This window comes from Nuphar pumila, chromosome 5 (genome assembly GCF_984573655.1).
Source record: "Nuphar pumila chromosome 5, dmNupPumi1.hap1.1, whole genome shotgun sequence".
In the NCBI taxonomy this organism is placed as follows: Eukaryota; Viridiplantae; Streptophyta; class Magnoliopsida; order Nymphaeales; family Nymphaeaceae; genus Nuphar; species Nuphar pumila.
The window spans coordinates 15,017,199-15,034,571 of NC_143253.1; the positions used below are offsets into that span (position 1 = coordinate 15,017,199).

The 17,373-nt window shown below is 35.6% G+C and overlaps 1 pseudogene; it reads right to left on the minus strand.

The window, feature by feature from the left end:
* Nucleotides 1–8,886: 8,886 nt before the first annotated feature.
* LOC149836896 (serine/threonine-protein kinase RHS3 pseudogene) lies at nt 8,887–14,301 on the minus strand (annotated as a pseudogene).
* Between the last annotated feature and the right edge of the window lie 3,072 nt (nt 14,302–17,373).

The following is a 17,373-nucleotide window of genomic DNA, read 5'->3' on the forward strand; positions in this document are numbered from 1 at the left end:
AAGTTTAATAATTGCAAATTTGTGGACGAGTATCACATGAAGTATTGCAAAATTACTAAAAATTGTGAAAATCCAATATTTTGACATTTCTTATCGAATCACACCCGTATTGCAAAGTTACTTTTTCTTGTAAAATTTTGTTCCATATAAATGATGCTTCATTTTGCAACCTCTTTCTTTATTTGAATGTCCTATTTTCACAACACCTAGCATTCTTGTGGTACCCAATCCTTTCCGCAATCTTCCTACAACATTTCAGTGACATTCTGATGACATTTAGGCAAATATTCTAGCAAGCAACAACTTTGCAAAAATATTTCATCTCATCGATGGTTGTTCATCAGTTATTTTTCAATTTTTTTGGTGTATAGAATATTGCCCGTTAGTTTCCTTGTTTTTTGTTTTGTTTTTTGGGTTTTTGTCCTATATAAATGCATATATAGTTACTTGTTTTTATTTGTTGCTTACCAATATTCGGTGGTTTTGTCCATATTTATCTTTGTTTGATTGAGGTTAGGGTTGACTGTGCATAAGCATTGAATAGAGGTTAGTTGTGTGGGGTATTGTGATTTATTGTGGGTTGTTGGTTTTTAGAGTTGTTAATTGTAACAACCCTAAAAAATCCAATCATGTTAAAAAAAATTTAAAACCCAAAATTTTGAGAAAATTTATTTATTTTTTAATTATAACAAAGTTTTAGATGATTCCCGAGAGTAATGTGTCAATGAGTTTATCTATGACCATATTCCAACTGCTTCAAATACTGAACGACCGACTGAGCTCAATCGTCAGCGTATATTAGCCTTTCAGTATCAGATACAATACAAAATTAACCTTAGACACAATCTGATTGAGGTTATTACTCTAAAGGCCATTACGTATAAAGATACAAAAGACAAAATTTATTTAAGAGTTAAGACAATTAAGGAGTTGTATAAAAGTTTAAGATTTGCAATCATATGTGCAATTATTGCATAAAGAAAAAAGAAAATCTCATTCCATAATATTTATAAGCCTTAAAAGAGTAACGATCTAGAATAATAAGGTTTAATGTTTTACATAAAATGACAAGTCTGGATCCTCCCAATGATCGTACTAGGTAAGAGTGGTGTTTCAAAGTGCACATCAACCCATCATTCATTTTAGTCATCTAGGACAATATTTGTAATATTATAGGGCATTAACAACGTGCCTGTAGGAAAATCACATAACCAAACTTGAAGAAATACAAATCGAATTTGTAATGGTACAACCATAGTGTGATTCCCATCATTTATAAAATGATGGTCAAGGAAATCCACTTCTATATCATGCATTCACATTGCCTACATTCATTTAGGGCATTCTTACATTCAAATCATGGCATACATTCATTCTCATGAGATTCATTTGCATAACAGGCAAATTAAGCAAATCACATATATTTACATAAAGTAAATATGTCAAAATCCCATTTGACCGTGTTGAGCATGAAAGACACACATATGCTTTTCAAAACAAAAATTAGGACATAAGAGTCATTCACAATCATAGCATATGCATTTATCGATTGCATATGACAAATAGGTCAAAATCTCATTTGACTATGTCCATCGATCTTTATACTCCCATTCTTTCTAAGAAATCAAGACATACAAGTCTATCTGAAATTTAAGTATTCACATTCATTATTTCATAGAAAAATAAACAAATCAAGCATATGACAAGTCAACATATGACATTTACATTTCGTTTGTATGCTTTATGTGTCATCCATATTCATTAAGTGCAGAAGGAACAAGTCAATTCACAAGACCGGAATATGCACTCATGCAATTTCATAATATAAGGAACATTCCCATCATCATGGCCTTTCTAGTGTGTCTCACACACACATGCATCTTATATGCATTCTGCATATTTATATTTCAGAAACTGACCCCTTATCATGATCGCTCTAGTGTAACAATGTACCTCACGTGCCTACCAATCAAGTCCATAACTTGAATCAATTTGATCAATCTCGTGACCAAAACTAGCATAAATTATATACACAAGTCAAACACTCAATACTTATAAGTTCATAGTAGTTTTATGATCTCCGCATTCATTCTTTGCATAACAAACCAAAATAGGTAAGGTCCCTTGACCAAAATATGCATTCATACATATTGTATAACAAAGGGACAAGTCAGACACCATAGACTTACACAGTCCCTACACATTTGATCACATGAGTGTGAACTCTTAAACTCACAAATATTTCATCGAGTGCGAGCTCTACAACTCATAAACATTTTATCAGATAGGTGCAAACTCTGCAACCCATAAACATTTTATTCTTTATTCAAGCACTAGGCCACCCTCAGTGTCATAACTCATATAATGATTGCATCATACCCTTATGCATGACTTAGTCACCTATACCCTCAAGTATAAATCATTAGTCCATGCCCTCATGCATGACTTATTAAAAAATTCATGACACTTATACATGATTCAATCACACATGTTTTCATACATGGTTCAATCATAACATGTTTTATGCATGATTTATGTCATATATAGTTCATATTTTCATGCATGGTACATGTCTTATCACAATTATGCTTAAAATCATAGTACATGTCATAATTCTTTCATGTTCACATGCACGATTTATTCATTGCATACATGGCATGCTTCACAAAAGATCACTTCGTAAAAGCGTTTCAATTCAACAATATTATCACATCGTTCATGCAACATTTAATTCAGTGATACATGCCCAAACATGTACATGCAGCAAACAAAATCCATATTTTGCTAACTACAATCACGACAAGCATGATCTCCTAAACCACAACAAGAAAAATATTTATATTTTCATACATTCAAATCATGCTCAGCATGATCTTCAGACTCCAAACATTTTTGTGCAATACTTTTGCATCATATGCACTTACCACGAGTATTTACCCGATTTACATATTGCTTTGCATTTTATAAACGAATTATTAACGATGGGTGCGAACTTGGCGTCCCATAATTTTTTTTTAACGATGAGTGCAAACTCTACATCCCACAAAAATTTCTTTTAACGATGCGTGCAAACTCAGCATCTCACAAAATTTTATTTCAACGATGGGTGAAAACTCTGTATCTTGCAAAAGTCCTTTTAACGATGGGTGTGAACTCAACATCTCACAAAATTTTCTTTTAACAATGGGTGCAAACTCTGTATCTCGTAAAATCTTCTTTTAATGATGGGTGTAAACTCTGCATCTCACAATTTTTTTTCTTATGTCGGGTGCATTTTTTTGGTTAATCTTGAAAGTTGTAAATATAGGAATGTTGCATTTATTTAAGCAAAGAGAGCCATAAATACAATGAGTTTTTATTTACTCTGTACAACTAATCAGTCATTTTTTGCTAGCAGTGATGATGAGCACAATGCAAAATCAGATGATAACAATGATTCTGAGTATACCATGTCTGCTAGGTTAGACTCAGAAATGATAGGGGAGGACTATATTAGTGATGATTTGAAACAAGTACTGATAGGTGAGAACGATATAATGACATTTGAAAAGTCAAACCCTTAGTTCTCAATGAATGAATTCTCATTTAATGAAAAACAATTGAAAATAATTGATGCAGAGGCTTCTCAAGTGTACGATAAATTGCGCAACAAAAAACTTAACAAATGCAAACAGTTTTCAGTACTTATCAACAGAGTCAAGTGATTATGAAATTACTTGTGGCAAAAAGTTTATTGATCTTGAGCAATGTCATGAGTTTTTGAATGATTATACAGTTAGGAATAACTTTAAAACAAAATTTGTGAAAAGCTGCAGTAATAGAGTCACTCTCGTATGTATAAGAAATAACCCATAGACTATGCTAGATTACTCGTAGAAGACCGATTGCACAAAGATGCACATAACAATGTTCTTTAAAGTAAAGATATATCAAAGCGAGCATATATGTGGTGGATCAATGGGTAACCTTATTGCAGAAAAAATGCCTTTAAAGTGAATTTTAAATGTTATTCACGGACGCTTGCACGATAACCCCAAGATGACTAAAAAAAATTCATGAACAAACTTAATCACGATATAGGCGTGGAGGTTTGTTACAAACAAGCATGAGGTGGACGTGAATTGACTAATCTGATGTTAGATGGTTTATTCGAGGAGTCCTTCAGGATACTTCCAACTTATTGTCATTTTTTATGATGGCTAATCCTGGATTGGTAGCATTAATTAAGATTGATATAGACACTAGATTTATGTACATGTTCCTATCCTTTCGACCATGCATCAATGAGTTTGTTAAAAGATGCCTTAACTTTTTATGGTAGATGACACATTCTTAAAAGAAAAATATATGGTATTTTGTTGTCTGCCTACATTATTGATGCTTCAGGTGATATATTTCTTATAGCATTTAGAGTAGTGGATAAGGAGACGGCAGAGTCCTGTAAATGGTTTTTGAGGCATTTAGAGAACTAAATAAATATCTACGATAATGATAAGCCTAAAGTTAAACAACAGTTTGTAGTTATCTTAGATAACCACAAAGGGCTTTTATATATTGTTCATCGTACATGACATAATTGTCATTATGGATATTGCATGAAACACCTGACTAAATTTTTTTTAAAGAAATTTGGTGCACCATTTAGTGCATATTTGTGGTGCACCACCAAAGCACCCATGAGATGACAATATTATTTTTATATTTTAAAGATCCATGAGCAAAGTGAATAAGCATACAAATATGTTGTTGATAAGATAAAAACTGATACATTGAGCTAACAATCAATATTTTGCTAGAAGGTATTAGTGTTTAACCTCTAATATAGCAGAGTACGTTCATGGATTCTTTCCATACGTGACAAGCCTTTTATCTCGCTTATTGAGAAACTTTTCTGATATTGATGAAACTCTACGAGAAAATTATTAACGAGAAAATAACTATTATTGTGGCGCCTGAGGTAATTATAAAGATTAAAGAGCATAAGATAAAAACACAAAAGCTATGCATGATAATAGTGCATTGCCTTTACCATCGTTATGAAGCTCATGATCGGAAGCACAACTACTATGTTGATCTTGAGAGTATGCAATGCTATTATGAAGAGTGACATATTAGCAGGATTCCTTATGAGCATGCCATCACATGCATTTTGCATGAGGGTAATCGTTTAGATGATTATTGTGGCAAGTTCTATACAATTGAATCATATTGAGCTATATATGGTACTTATCTATTTCATCTGATGGTCGATAATATCCTACATGTCACTCCTCTAACCCTCATTCTCATCTTACCACCAACTACAATTAAGAAAGTAGGATGACCTAAAGTGAAGAGACAGAGAATGAAACACAAGGAGATAGTGCCATACAAGTATAGTATATGTCATGAGCTTGACCATAATAGGAGAAAACACGATTAAGAAGTAATGTTTGAGTATTTGATGCATTTACAATGTAGTATATGACATGCTTCTTTATAATTTATATAATGCACTTTAAATAGTATGATTCTTTTGTTCAAGTACTCGTTCAGTTTAATGTTGTGTTGCAGGTTAGTTTGCGACAATGAAGAGTCTAAGCCGAAAGATGCACTTGCACTTGTGAATGAAAGCTGATGAAGGTGACCATTGCGCTTGCGGCAATGAAAGTTGAAGTTGTTTGATTTTTGTTTTTTGAGGAAAAAGAATTGTGTATATATATAACAGGGAGTAAAGTTTAATTCTAGTTTTTTGAGTAGAATGAATTATTTATATAAAAAGAGAATGAATTATGTATGTAACAAAGATTGTTGTTTGATCTTGTTTTTTGTTTGATATGTGTTGTTTATATAGCAAGTGATTGATTTGTTTATTAGAATCAATTATGTATAATATGTATATAACAGAGAACGAGTATATTATATAACTGGTGATTGTTGCATCACGAAGAAATTTTGTAAGGTACATGCAAATTTTAATTTATTTTTTAAAATCAGAAAGGAATTTTGTAAGGTACATGCAAATTTCAATTTACTTTTTTAAAATAAAAAAAGAATTTGGCTCTGGTATTGCAAAATTTCTTAATCGCATCGCATCAATATTGCAAAAAATATTTTTCTTGCAAAATCTTAAAATTCCTTTGCAGGAGATTCGTCGAAAAAATTGCGTGGAGGCCAAAATTCAAAGTTTTTGAAAATAGGACATTAGGATGCAAAAAATGGGTTGAGAAACAAAGCATGCACTTTAACAAAATGAACTCACTCATACATTGCATTCATTTCATTCTTTTACAAAATGAACTCACTCATACATTGCATTCATTTCATTCTTTCACAAGAATGTTGGTTCTCATTGCATCTTTGATTGAAAGAAAATAAAATATCCCATCCATACCACGTGATCGAACACTGTTTGTGAGATACATCAACTTTGTATTAATAGGGAGAAAACACATCTATCCAGCTATCATAGTTCGTTAGAGCGAATGGCCTCAAGAATGCTTGATATCCTACCCATACCACGTGAATGAATGCTGAGAGTGACTTTTATTTTCTATCCCACTCATACCATAAGATGCCCTTACTGAAAAAACTCATCATCAATGATTTTTTGTCGATAAAGCACCATCGATCTTCTCATTGCCGATGCTTGGCCATAAAAAATGACCACTATTTCTCGCTGGTTGGAGACCACATAAAACCTAGTTTCTGTGAAACCCCAGCTTTGCTTTTATATTATTCGTAGGGAATTTCACAACAAAAAGGAATTTCATAATACCAATACGATAATTGTTTTGAATTTCATAAGATACGAACTTTCGCAACACTAGAAAGATTTTTTGCAACATACATTGCGAAACTCATGACGAGTTTCACAAATTATTTGGAATTTTGCAATCTTTTTTGAAATTTTGCAACTTCATGCGATTTTGTTGATGAGTTTCGTGGGTGTATTATTTTAATGTCATGATATGCAAAAATAAAAAATTTGCACCTGTGAGGGATAAGAAAAAAATTAAGAACCTGCGATATTGTTTATTTGGAGAATTTGTTAAATTGTGAGGCATTTTTAAAAACATGTTGTTTTTGTCCTACAGTGTGATCATTTTTTGATGATTTTATGACCCAGTGTCTTTGAGGCATAAATTATATAATAAAGCAACTAAAAGTAACAATATAAGGTAAGGAGGTTGTTTATTAATAGCTGATAAGTTTGAGTGCTTTTTATAAATTCCCCTTAGGAATTTACCAAATCCCAAGCATCTATGTTGATTGGAGTCACCGTTTTGGCAAGGGAGACAGAGATGGGAGTGGTGTTGGGAGGTGAGATGATGTTATAAATGGGTGGATTTCAAAATCATTCTCATGAAGAAGAAGTTGCTAAATTCACCAATTTCATCATCGCTAGCAACAACGGCTCCCAAACAGAGCCTTAATATTGTATGTTACATTTAATATTCAATGAACGACAAATCAATTTGTTAAATCAATGATTTCCAAATAATTGAGCTAGTTTAGGGATTGCAGATGAGAAGGATCAAGAGTCAGATAGAGATGTAAAAGGCATGGAATTAAAAGGGGCCTGAGTTTGGTGAGTTTTGATCTCATCTCCAGACTTAAACACAAGGGTCTATGTGTCAAAACTGGTTCAATTTTCTTAGTTGATGTAAGGATTGTGAACACAGGCCTTGGCAAAATTTGGATCAGGTCCATATAAGATCTGCGCCGACATTCCTATAGTGTGAAAAAATGGTTGCAACTAAGGTCCTATCGCACACAGACAATTTGACTAGGCATGGTGCTATCATACCACAGAACAATTAAGATCTTGACTTCGAATCAACTTCATTTGTCTAAGATCTAAATCATCTAGGCATGACTTTGGCCTAGATCCATTCCCCTCATTCCATATTAATCAGTACAAATTTGGAATTAGATTCAACAACATAATCCTCTCAATGTATAATTTAGTTTCAATAAGGTCTTCTTATGCAAATATGGACATGATTGTGGCCTTGATTAGATAATTTTCATCTCATTTAGAAGCTGAAAGATATACAAGGCCTCTTACCCACAAGCACAATTTGCATGTATAAATTTCATTTTTACGAACTTTGAATAAGTACTAGTTATAGTGATGTTTTATGATGTTGATACTAAGGGAAGTTCAAACAAGTCTAGAATGGTGCCACACACATTGTTAGGTGGGTCAACATAAGGCTTTCAAGTTAAACGAGGTTGAAAATTAAACCAACAGGGGCTCCACTGGTCTGGCAGGAGCCGTTAGTGCATGTCACCTTGTGTTGGGACATTACAAGTTCGAACCCCAAATGTTATGGTTGTATAACTGGTAGGGGTCTGCCTAACCCCAACTTTCTTTGTTGAAAAAAGGTAGAGAATTAATATACTTGGGGTATGCATCCTTTGCCACAAGGCCGAAGCCAATGGAAAACTGTCCCTAGTGGGCAAGGAGAGAGTACTTATGGAGTTTTACATTGCGAACACCGACTAGGTCAATAGTAAACGTGACATCGCTCGGCCAACAATGGAACATTCAAACCATAGTGGTGGTTTCTCCATGTTAAATCGAAAAAACAGGGAGGCTGAGACCATGCAGTGGAAAGATGAATATATAAGGTTGATTCTGATATGCATTATATCATGCAATTGTTATGCAAGAACCCATAAATTTATAAACATCACTCAAAAAGATTTGTTCGAAACTTATAGACAGGTCATTGAGAATAATCACAAAAATAACATCAACATGATGCCACAGTGCTTCTTAAACTCTTAACATAATTATTAAACAAGATGTTTACCAATCAATTCATCCTCCAGATTCACAAAGTGTTAAACTCTCTCTCTCTCTCTCTCTTTACACATACAACAAGAAGAAAGCATATCCTAAAAGTATTCAAAATCAAGGTAGGAAGAATCAATGCCATTAGTACTAGCATTATTGTTTGCACTACTATTGCCCATAGACTTCTTCTCAAGTTGGGGTACCTCCTTACAACCAAGACTCGCTAGGTCTGTGGGCTCCGGTATCAGAGGGGGTACGATGCACCTCACAAGTGCCCAATTCACACCTTCAAAGAAGGGGTGCTGCTTGATCTCTGTGGCACCCCTCTTATAGGCTATGCGCCTTTGTGTGTCTTTGATCAGGAGCCCCCTTATGAGGTCTCTAGCTGCTAGGCTCACCGTTGGTGAGTCCAAAAACCTCAGAGGTTGGCCAACCATATTGAACAATGTGGCCCGGTTCCCGACCCCCTTGAATGGTGTGGTCCCATGCAAGAGCTCGTATAGAAATATGCCAAATGTCCACCAATCAACTGCGCTTCTATGGCCTTCACCACATATGATCTCGGGGGCCAGGTATTTGTGGGTCCCAACAAACGACATGGATGGGGCATGCGTAGGCTCCGCCTGGAACTCTGGGAGCGTGCTGTCGAAAAAGTGACCCATGTCTGACTTTGACTTGCGAAACTTCCTAGGGAGCAACCGAGGGAAGAAGGTTGAGGGTTGAATGCATCCTGGTACCATTGTCTCGCCTTCCAGGATTCCCACATTGGTGACATGGACAGAGGAAGATTTGACTAGGGTTGGACAAACCGAGCAACGTAAGGAGAGGTCAAAGTCAGACAGCATAATGTAGCCCTCTTCTCTCACTAAAACATTTTTTGGCTTGAGGTCCCTTTACACAATGCCCAACATGTGTAGGTATTCCAAAGCCAACAACACCTCAGTTGTATAAAACCTGGATCAACAAAGTTCAAACAAACAAGATCAGTAAAATTAAAGGCTATCATTTTATGCCATTAAAGAATATTTTAACATCAAGCCCTCTGTGGTATGCTGCCATGTGTATGGTTCTTTTTCCAAATGTTGTATATCTTTTCTGTTAATTTCAAAAAAAGAAAAAGAAACTAACTTGGTACATGTGACATCAATTAATCCTTTTGGTTCAATTTAACAACATACCATTCACCATGGTCATAAAATACCATTCAGTGCCAAACAATGCTACATCAACATTGTTTTCAATGTGCTTAAAAAATTGGTAGCTGCATGACATCATATGAATATTTTAAAGGCAAATCTTGAAGAAATAAATCACTCTATGTGAACCATGTGAAGATGTTGGAACAATCAGTGACCAAAAATAGGATTTAGGAAAATTGATATCCCAAGCCTAGAGGCACATTCTTAAGATCGCTATGTTTAGAACTTCAATCGCCCTACCTCGAGAATTCTGAAGATGCGAAAAGGGTTTGCTATGACTATACAACTAGGCTTGAACCTCAAGAGAGTCACTACTTCACAAGATCAGGTGACCTCTCCCACACTTGAACTTGGCAAGCCAAATCGAGAACGAAAGAATGGAAAGAGAAAGCTTAAAAATTCAGAAAAATCTGATCATTCAAAAGACAAAAAATGAAGAAATTTATAGACTTTAGGAAGGCTAAAACGGATTATGATAAATGAGATTAAAGGCCATAAATCTAATGGTTTAAAAATTAAACGAAAATGACCTTGAATGGTCACCCACTTTTAACTAACAATCAAGGACCTCCAAAACCATTCTACAGTCACAATGCCCCATAACGCTATATAAATACATTTTTTAAAGACTTTCAAATGACCAGACCTTTCAAAAAATGGAAAGTCAAACAATGGTTTGGTTAAAGCCGCCTCAAGCGCCCTTGCGCACACATGCGGATGTGCGCATGTGTGCGAACGACGCGTCCGTTCCTGCGCGAAGCGCAACAACATCCACAAGTCACCCTAAGACACAAGGTTTACCAAAGTAAAGAATAGAGAAGAAAAATTTCTCCCTCTTAGATATGGTACTAAACACTTTTAAAGCACTTTTGGTGGGAAACAATAAATCACCAAAAGCTTTACAAATATGCCATATTTTAAAACTTTTTCTAACAATCCCTCTACTTGTTTCAAAATATATTTGGCTTGCATAGAAAACTTATGTATTAGTGAGAGTATTTGCATGACTTGAACCTCTACTTAGTGAAAGAAAACCTAAATTAACCAAGGTGCTAAGTGGACTTACCTTGAACTTAACTCCTTATATTGTTAACTGAGTTTTCAATCACACATAGGCTTTCAAAAGTTTAATTGTGTGGATTTCAAGTTGACACATTTAGAGCCTTGTGTTTGCCTAAATTCATGAGTGCTCTAGAGAATTGTCAATTTTCATAAGAAGCAGCTCATACTTCTACACTCATATAGGTTAGTTTGTTTAGGTGTACTATAACACATACCCTAGCCTTAAGGCCTACAAATTCACTAAGAGCTATTAGCTCAACCCTCACATTACTTACAGCTCATGAGCATACATCAGGATTGTGCTCACATAAATATGCTGAATACCTGTCATTCATCAATTCGTTTCTCATTGAACCTATGCATGCATGATCTCCAGTGCTTTAGGTTGGATATCATTAGACGATGACTTAATTGGATTAATTCTCATTTTCCTCAATGTTTTACTGATGACTTATCTCGAAAGACCTTTAGTAAATGGGTCTGTCAAATTTTAGCATGACTTTACATATTTCAATGATATAATATTGTCATCAATTATTTGTCTTATAAAACTGTATCTTAGACTAATATATCTAGACTTTTCATTGTATTTCATATTACCTGCTTTACATATAGCTGATTGGCTATTACAAAATATTGAAATAGCAGGTATGAGCTTCTCACCTAATGGAATATCCACTAGCATATTTTTAAGTCATTCAACTTCTCTACAAGCAGATGCCAAAATAATAAACTCAGATTCCATTGTCGAATGAGTTATACAAGTTTGTTTCTTAGACCCCTATGCAACTACCCCTCCACCAAGGGTAAAAACCCAACCACTCATAGATTTAGAATCTTCAAATTCAGTGTTCCAACTTGCATCACTATACCCTTCAATAATAGCAAAAAACTTGGTATAGTAGATTCCATAATCTAAAGTATACTTAAGATATCTAAGAATCTTGTTCACAACATTCCAATGTTGATGTCCAGATTATTAGTATATCTACACACCTTGCTCATTGCATAGGCTATATCAGGTATTGTGCAATTCATTTCATACATAAGACTTCCTACAACATTGACATATTTTAATTGTTAAACACTTATACCATCATTATGAGTCAATTTCAGATTTGGATCATATAGAGTGCATGCAGGTGAACAATCAATATATCTATACTTTGTAAGAATTTTCTCAATATAATATGATTGACATAATGCAATGCCATTATTATTTTTTATAATTTTGATTCCTAAAATAATATCTGCAACACCCAAATCTTTCATACAAACATAAAAGATAAAAAAACTTTTTTTTTTGTTTACACATTCACTATTAGAACTCAAAAGATGCATATCATCAATATATAAATAAATAATAATAATAGAATTATAATCTACTTTACTATAGAGACACTTATCAGCATCATGTATTTTGAAATTATTATTTACCAGAGAACTATCAAATTTCTCATGCCATTGCTTAAGAGCTTGTTTTAATCTGTATAAGGATTTCCTAAGTTTGAAAGCTTTGCGTTCTTGCCCTAGTATTATAAAACCTTTAGGATACTCTATATATATATCTCTTCATCTAATTCTTCATTCAAAAATATTGTTTTCATGTCCATTTGATGAATTTCAAGCTTATATATGATAGCCATGACAATATATTCTAGTTACAGGAGCAAAAGTATCTAAATAATCAATATATTTTTTTTGTTTAAATCCTTTTGCAACCAAGCGAACTTTAAATTTATCAATTGTACCATCAACTTTTAATTTCTTTTTAAAAATCTAACACACAAGGTTTACCAAAATAAAGAACAGAGAACAAACACTATTTAAACCAACACAAAAATTGCTCTCTCTTAGATACGGGACTAAACATTTTTAAAGCAATTTTGGTGAAAAACAATAAATCACCAAAAACTTTACAAATATACTATATTTTGAAACTTTTTCTAACTGATGATTCATAACTTTTAGGGGGCTTTGGTTGCACCTTCCGATCAAGGGGAAGGTGAGCAGGGATGTTCCATTTTGGAGCATAATGCAACATCAGAGGTTTATATTACAGTAGGGAGCATGCAAGTACCCCATAGTTTCTAACCATTTGACCTAGCTTTTAAAAAACTAATGTAAATGAATATAATTTCATAAAAAAACTCAGAAATTAAGATGGTTAAATATACATCTGTAATAGATAATTATTGTATAATACCTTTTTTTATAAATCATAATAATTAAAGTTTTAACCAAGGTAGTGTCATTATAAAATGAATTGTTGTCTGAAGAAATGACCTTGATACTCATTTATAATGTAATAGAAATGGGTTTCTACTTTAGATGGTATGCCTTTCTCAAGAAGAGTTTCTTAAACATTGGATACTTTTATTTGTGGTTTGTGAAACGAGTTTCATGCCAGCACACGAGAGAGAGAGAGAGAGAGTACACCTGGCTGCCTCTTCAGTGAAGTATTTGTTTGGTTGCTTCTGCCTCAGAGAATGAAGGTTGCCTCCACTACAGTATTCCATGACCAAGCAATAAAACTTATCCGTCTCAAAATGTGAGTAGAGTGTAGGAAGAAAAGGATGATCCAGCATGCAAAGCATTTCTCTCTCTGTCTGTTTGTTCCTTGCTGACCAATGATGCCTTGTCCATGACTTTCATAGCAAACAGCACGTTGGTATCCCTAAGCTCAACCAGGTACACACTTCCTATGTCTCCATAGCCTAGACGCTTCAAAAGTCTGAAATGGCTGAGCCCTAGAGGACCATCTTTGGACTTGGCAAGGTTTATAGATTATTCCCAGCGCACATAATTGCCAGTGTGGGGCTTTGTAGATGGATTGCTCGTCTGAGCACTGCCACCATTCGTCGAGGGATTGCTCGTCAGAGCACTGCCGCCATTCGTCGAAGGATTGCTCGCCGGAGCACTGCTGCCATTAGTCGAAGGATTGCTCGTCGGTGCACTGCCACCATCGTTAGCATCACTTTGAATGTTGCCGTGTTTCACAGGGTTTGGTGATGTGCAAGCATCGCTAGTTTTCTCGTGGCATGTGTTAGCACTCCCATCTCCAGTGGTAGTGGCGGTGGTGGTGGTGGAGATGATGGTGGCGGTTGTGGTTGCGGTGTTGGAATCACTGCTCTCAGCATCACTTGTTTTTGTAGTCTCTATTGGGGTGGTTGTGGTGCAGTGCTCACCGGGTTTGGGCGCCTTGGTTTTGCTGCCCTTCACAAAGGATGGAGCTATTTTGGCTAGGGCATCCATGGTTTGTATGAGCAAAGTTTAGAAGGTAAGTTGGTATGTCCAAATATGGCTGAATGGGTATTGGGGAATGCAATGACGGAGGTTTTGACCATTTGGAAAGCAAACAGGGTTTGCTGTGTTAATCCATTCACCTCTCATATTTATCATATGCTCTCTGCATTACATATAATAAATTCCAGAGTTGATTATTTTAGGACACGTTTGGAAGTGGAAAAATACAAGTTGGAAAGGAAAAGTGGCAACTTCCCCATTCATTCCAAACAATAGCAAACCTTTGAAAGGAAAGATATCCTACTTTCCCTGATTTTGACAGGAGATTTTCTATTTTTTTCCATCCCAAAGACGGAGAAAATTTTCCCATTAAACTTCTCCAGATTCCAAGGTATGTCCTCACACTAATCCAAACACTTTAACATTTCCAACCTGATTTTCTCGTGTCATGCAAACAAGAGAAAATTTTACATAAAAAAATTCTCATAAACAATTTGTTTCTATAAAAAAATTTCCTTCTTTCCTTCTGCGTGTGTGGTCTTCGTCCTTTACATGTGCTAGTACTGCATCCTCCCATTCATGTGGACAAGCATTGGTTACAACTGATTTATAGGTGAGTTCCACAATAAAATTTTCATTGATAATAGCACAATACTAATAGAACTTACAAACATTTCATAGTCAGGCCATATCGTAGAGGGTCTTTTGCAAATCGGTCCGAGCCTTTCAGCAATTTGCAAATCAGTCCCCACCTTTTTATTTACTATTACAAATTAGCCCTTAAGGTTAACATCCGTAATATTCACCTGCGGCAACCGTTAAGAGCAGGCAATTGATAGTTCTACCCTTATGAAGGACCAATTTGCCAAATATAAATAAGGTAGGAACTGATTTGCAAATCCAAACCAAAAACAAAATATACAAAACAGGAACCATCTCAAAAAATTCAACGTATTCACTTCATAGAAAGGAAAAAAAATGCATTTAAAAGCAGAACGCTGAAAGACAATAATGATGACCAACCTTTAAACAAGATTTCATGAAAAGAGGGAACACCATGGGAGTGAGATTGGGACTCAAGATCAAATACGAACAGGAAGTACCTTAAAATTGGGGCACCACGTTTTCATGCTTGAAAGGTTGGAAAGATTAATTTTCTGAACCAGATTCACCCACCACCACCCCTTCCTCATCCTCCTCATAGCAGTCCCAATTGAAAGGAAGGGCTTAGTGGGTGTGGATATTTTGAGTCTCGGTGTCAGTTTTTTTGGGGCTTCTTCTTGGTAGGCTGGGTGGATTCAGGCCTTCGACCACCATGTTGGTGTTAGTTTTGGTGTTGGTGGTGAGAAGAGAACCACCTTTTGATTTTTTGGAGGCCTTCACGTCCGTCATTTTCAAAACTTCCGATACTTTTGCACACACAGAGAGAGAGAGAGAGAGAGAGAGAGAGAGAGAGAGGATTGCAGAGGGTTTTTGGGAGGAAACCTCTACAAGCAAGGAGAGCATAATAGTCATTTTACATGACATTAAACCATGGTCAATGTTTGACCCTGGTTAATTTGACACTGTTGTAACAGGAAGACTATTTTGCATTAACGGTGATAAAGGCGGGGATTGATTTGCAAATTGCTTAAAAGGCAGGATTATTTTGCAAAAAACCTTATCATAAACCATATCATGTCATATATTATAAAAAATGGAAAGAAGGGTTGTTCTTGCCAAAAATTTGCTTCTTTATAACTTTTTTAATTGACATTTCTGATATGTGTTGATGTAATTACGAATCTGTTTAGGCATGTGTATTCAAATGATAAGTGTTACATGGCATACTTGAATGTAATTTTTAAACGTCTTTCTCTCTCTCTCTCTCTCTTAGTGGTAACAATTGAAAAGTTATCATTGCAATTGCCTAACTATTGTATCCACTCTCATCTTTAGATAACTGCTTTAACTACTGCCTTTCTCCCATCTTTAGATAAATACTTCTCTTTTACTTTTATTGGTTTATTTAATTCTCATATCTTATCACTCATCTTTATTGTAAAAAAAAAAAAAAATTAATGTAACCATATGGACGGGCAGTTAAGTTTTGTTAATCTGAAATAAACAACGCCAACAAGAGAAAGAGGGGATTGGCTGTCTTCAATGGCCAGCCTATCATGTCCCCTTAGGGATGGCAGTGGACCGGCTGGAAACGGGCCTCGCTCCATTTGGAGCGGAGATGGAGGACATGAAACGGGGGAGATAAAGGTTAAAATCAAAACCCGTGCGGGGATGGAGGTGGAGAACTTACGCTCCCCCCCCCCGCGGTCCCGATCCCCGCCTTGCCTCTTCACCAATCCCTCTTTAGGAATGGCATTGGATAGAGGGAAAACGGTGCCCTGCCTCACCTCGCTCCGTTTGGACTAGGGATGGAGGACATGAAACGAGGATGAAGGCTAAAATCAAAACTTGTGCGAGGATAGAGACGGGGATGGAGGGCAGGATTTTGAGACGGGGAAAGGGTGGAGACCTTGTCCCCCGCCCCCATCCACTGCCATCCTTATTTCTCCTTATATGCTAGTCATATTGGAAACTTTATAAAATGGCCGTATCCGTGTGACATGGGTTCTTCAACTACTAGGCTAGTAAAAATCCAATAAAAATATATTCAATTTGAATATTTGATAAAGTCCAAGCAATTTTTTCACACTTAAATTTAGATCCGATAAGCATATCGAGCTCAATAGATTCTTATATGGTAAAGGATGTCCAACCCAAGTTTTAAGACCCAACGGGGGGGGGGGGGGGGTGTTCCATGTAGGTTGGAGCTGTGAGTGTTAGTTTCCTTGACATTGCAGGTTCAAAACCCAGTGGTATGTTGAATAATAACTGGTGGGGGTCTGACTAACTCCAGCTTGCCTTTAAAAAAAAATGACTGGATGAGTGTTGGTTGTACCCATTTGATCAAATGTAGACCATTCACATGAGAGGGGAGGGGTGCACCAAGTTCTAAATTGATACCACACTGATCCAAATCTTATGAAATCTGGATGGAGATATCAGGAAAAAAAGGTAAAAAGGAGAAAACCACACCCAATA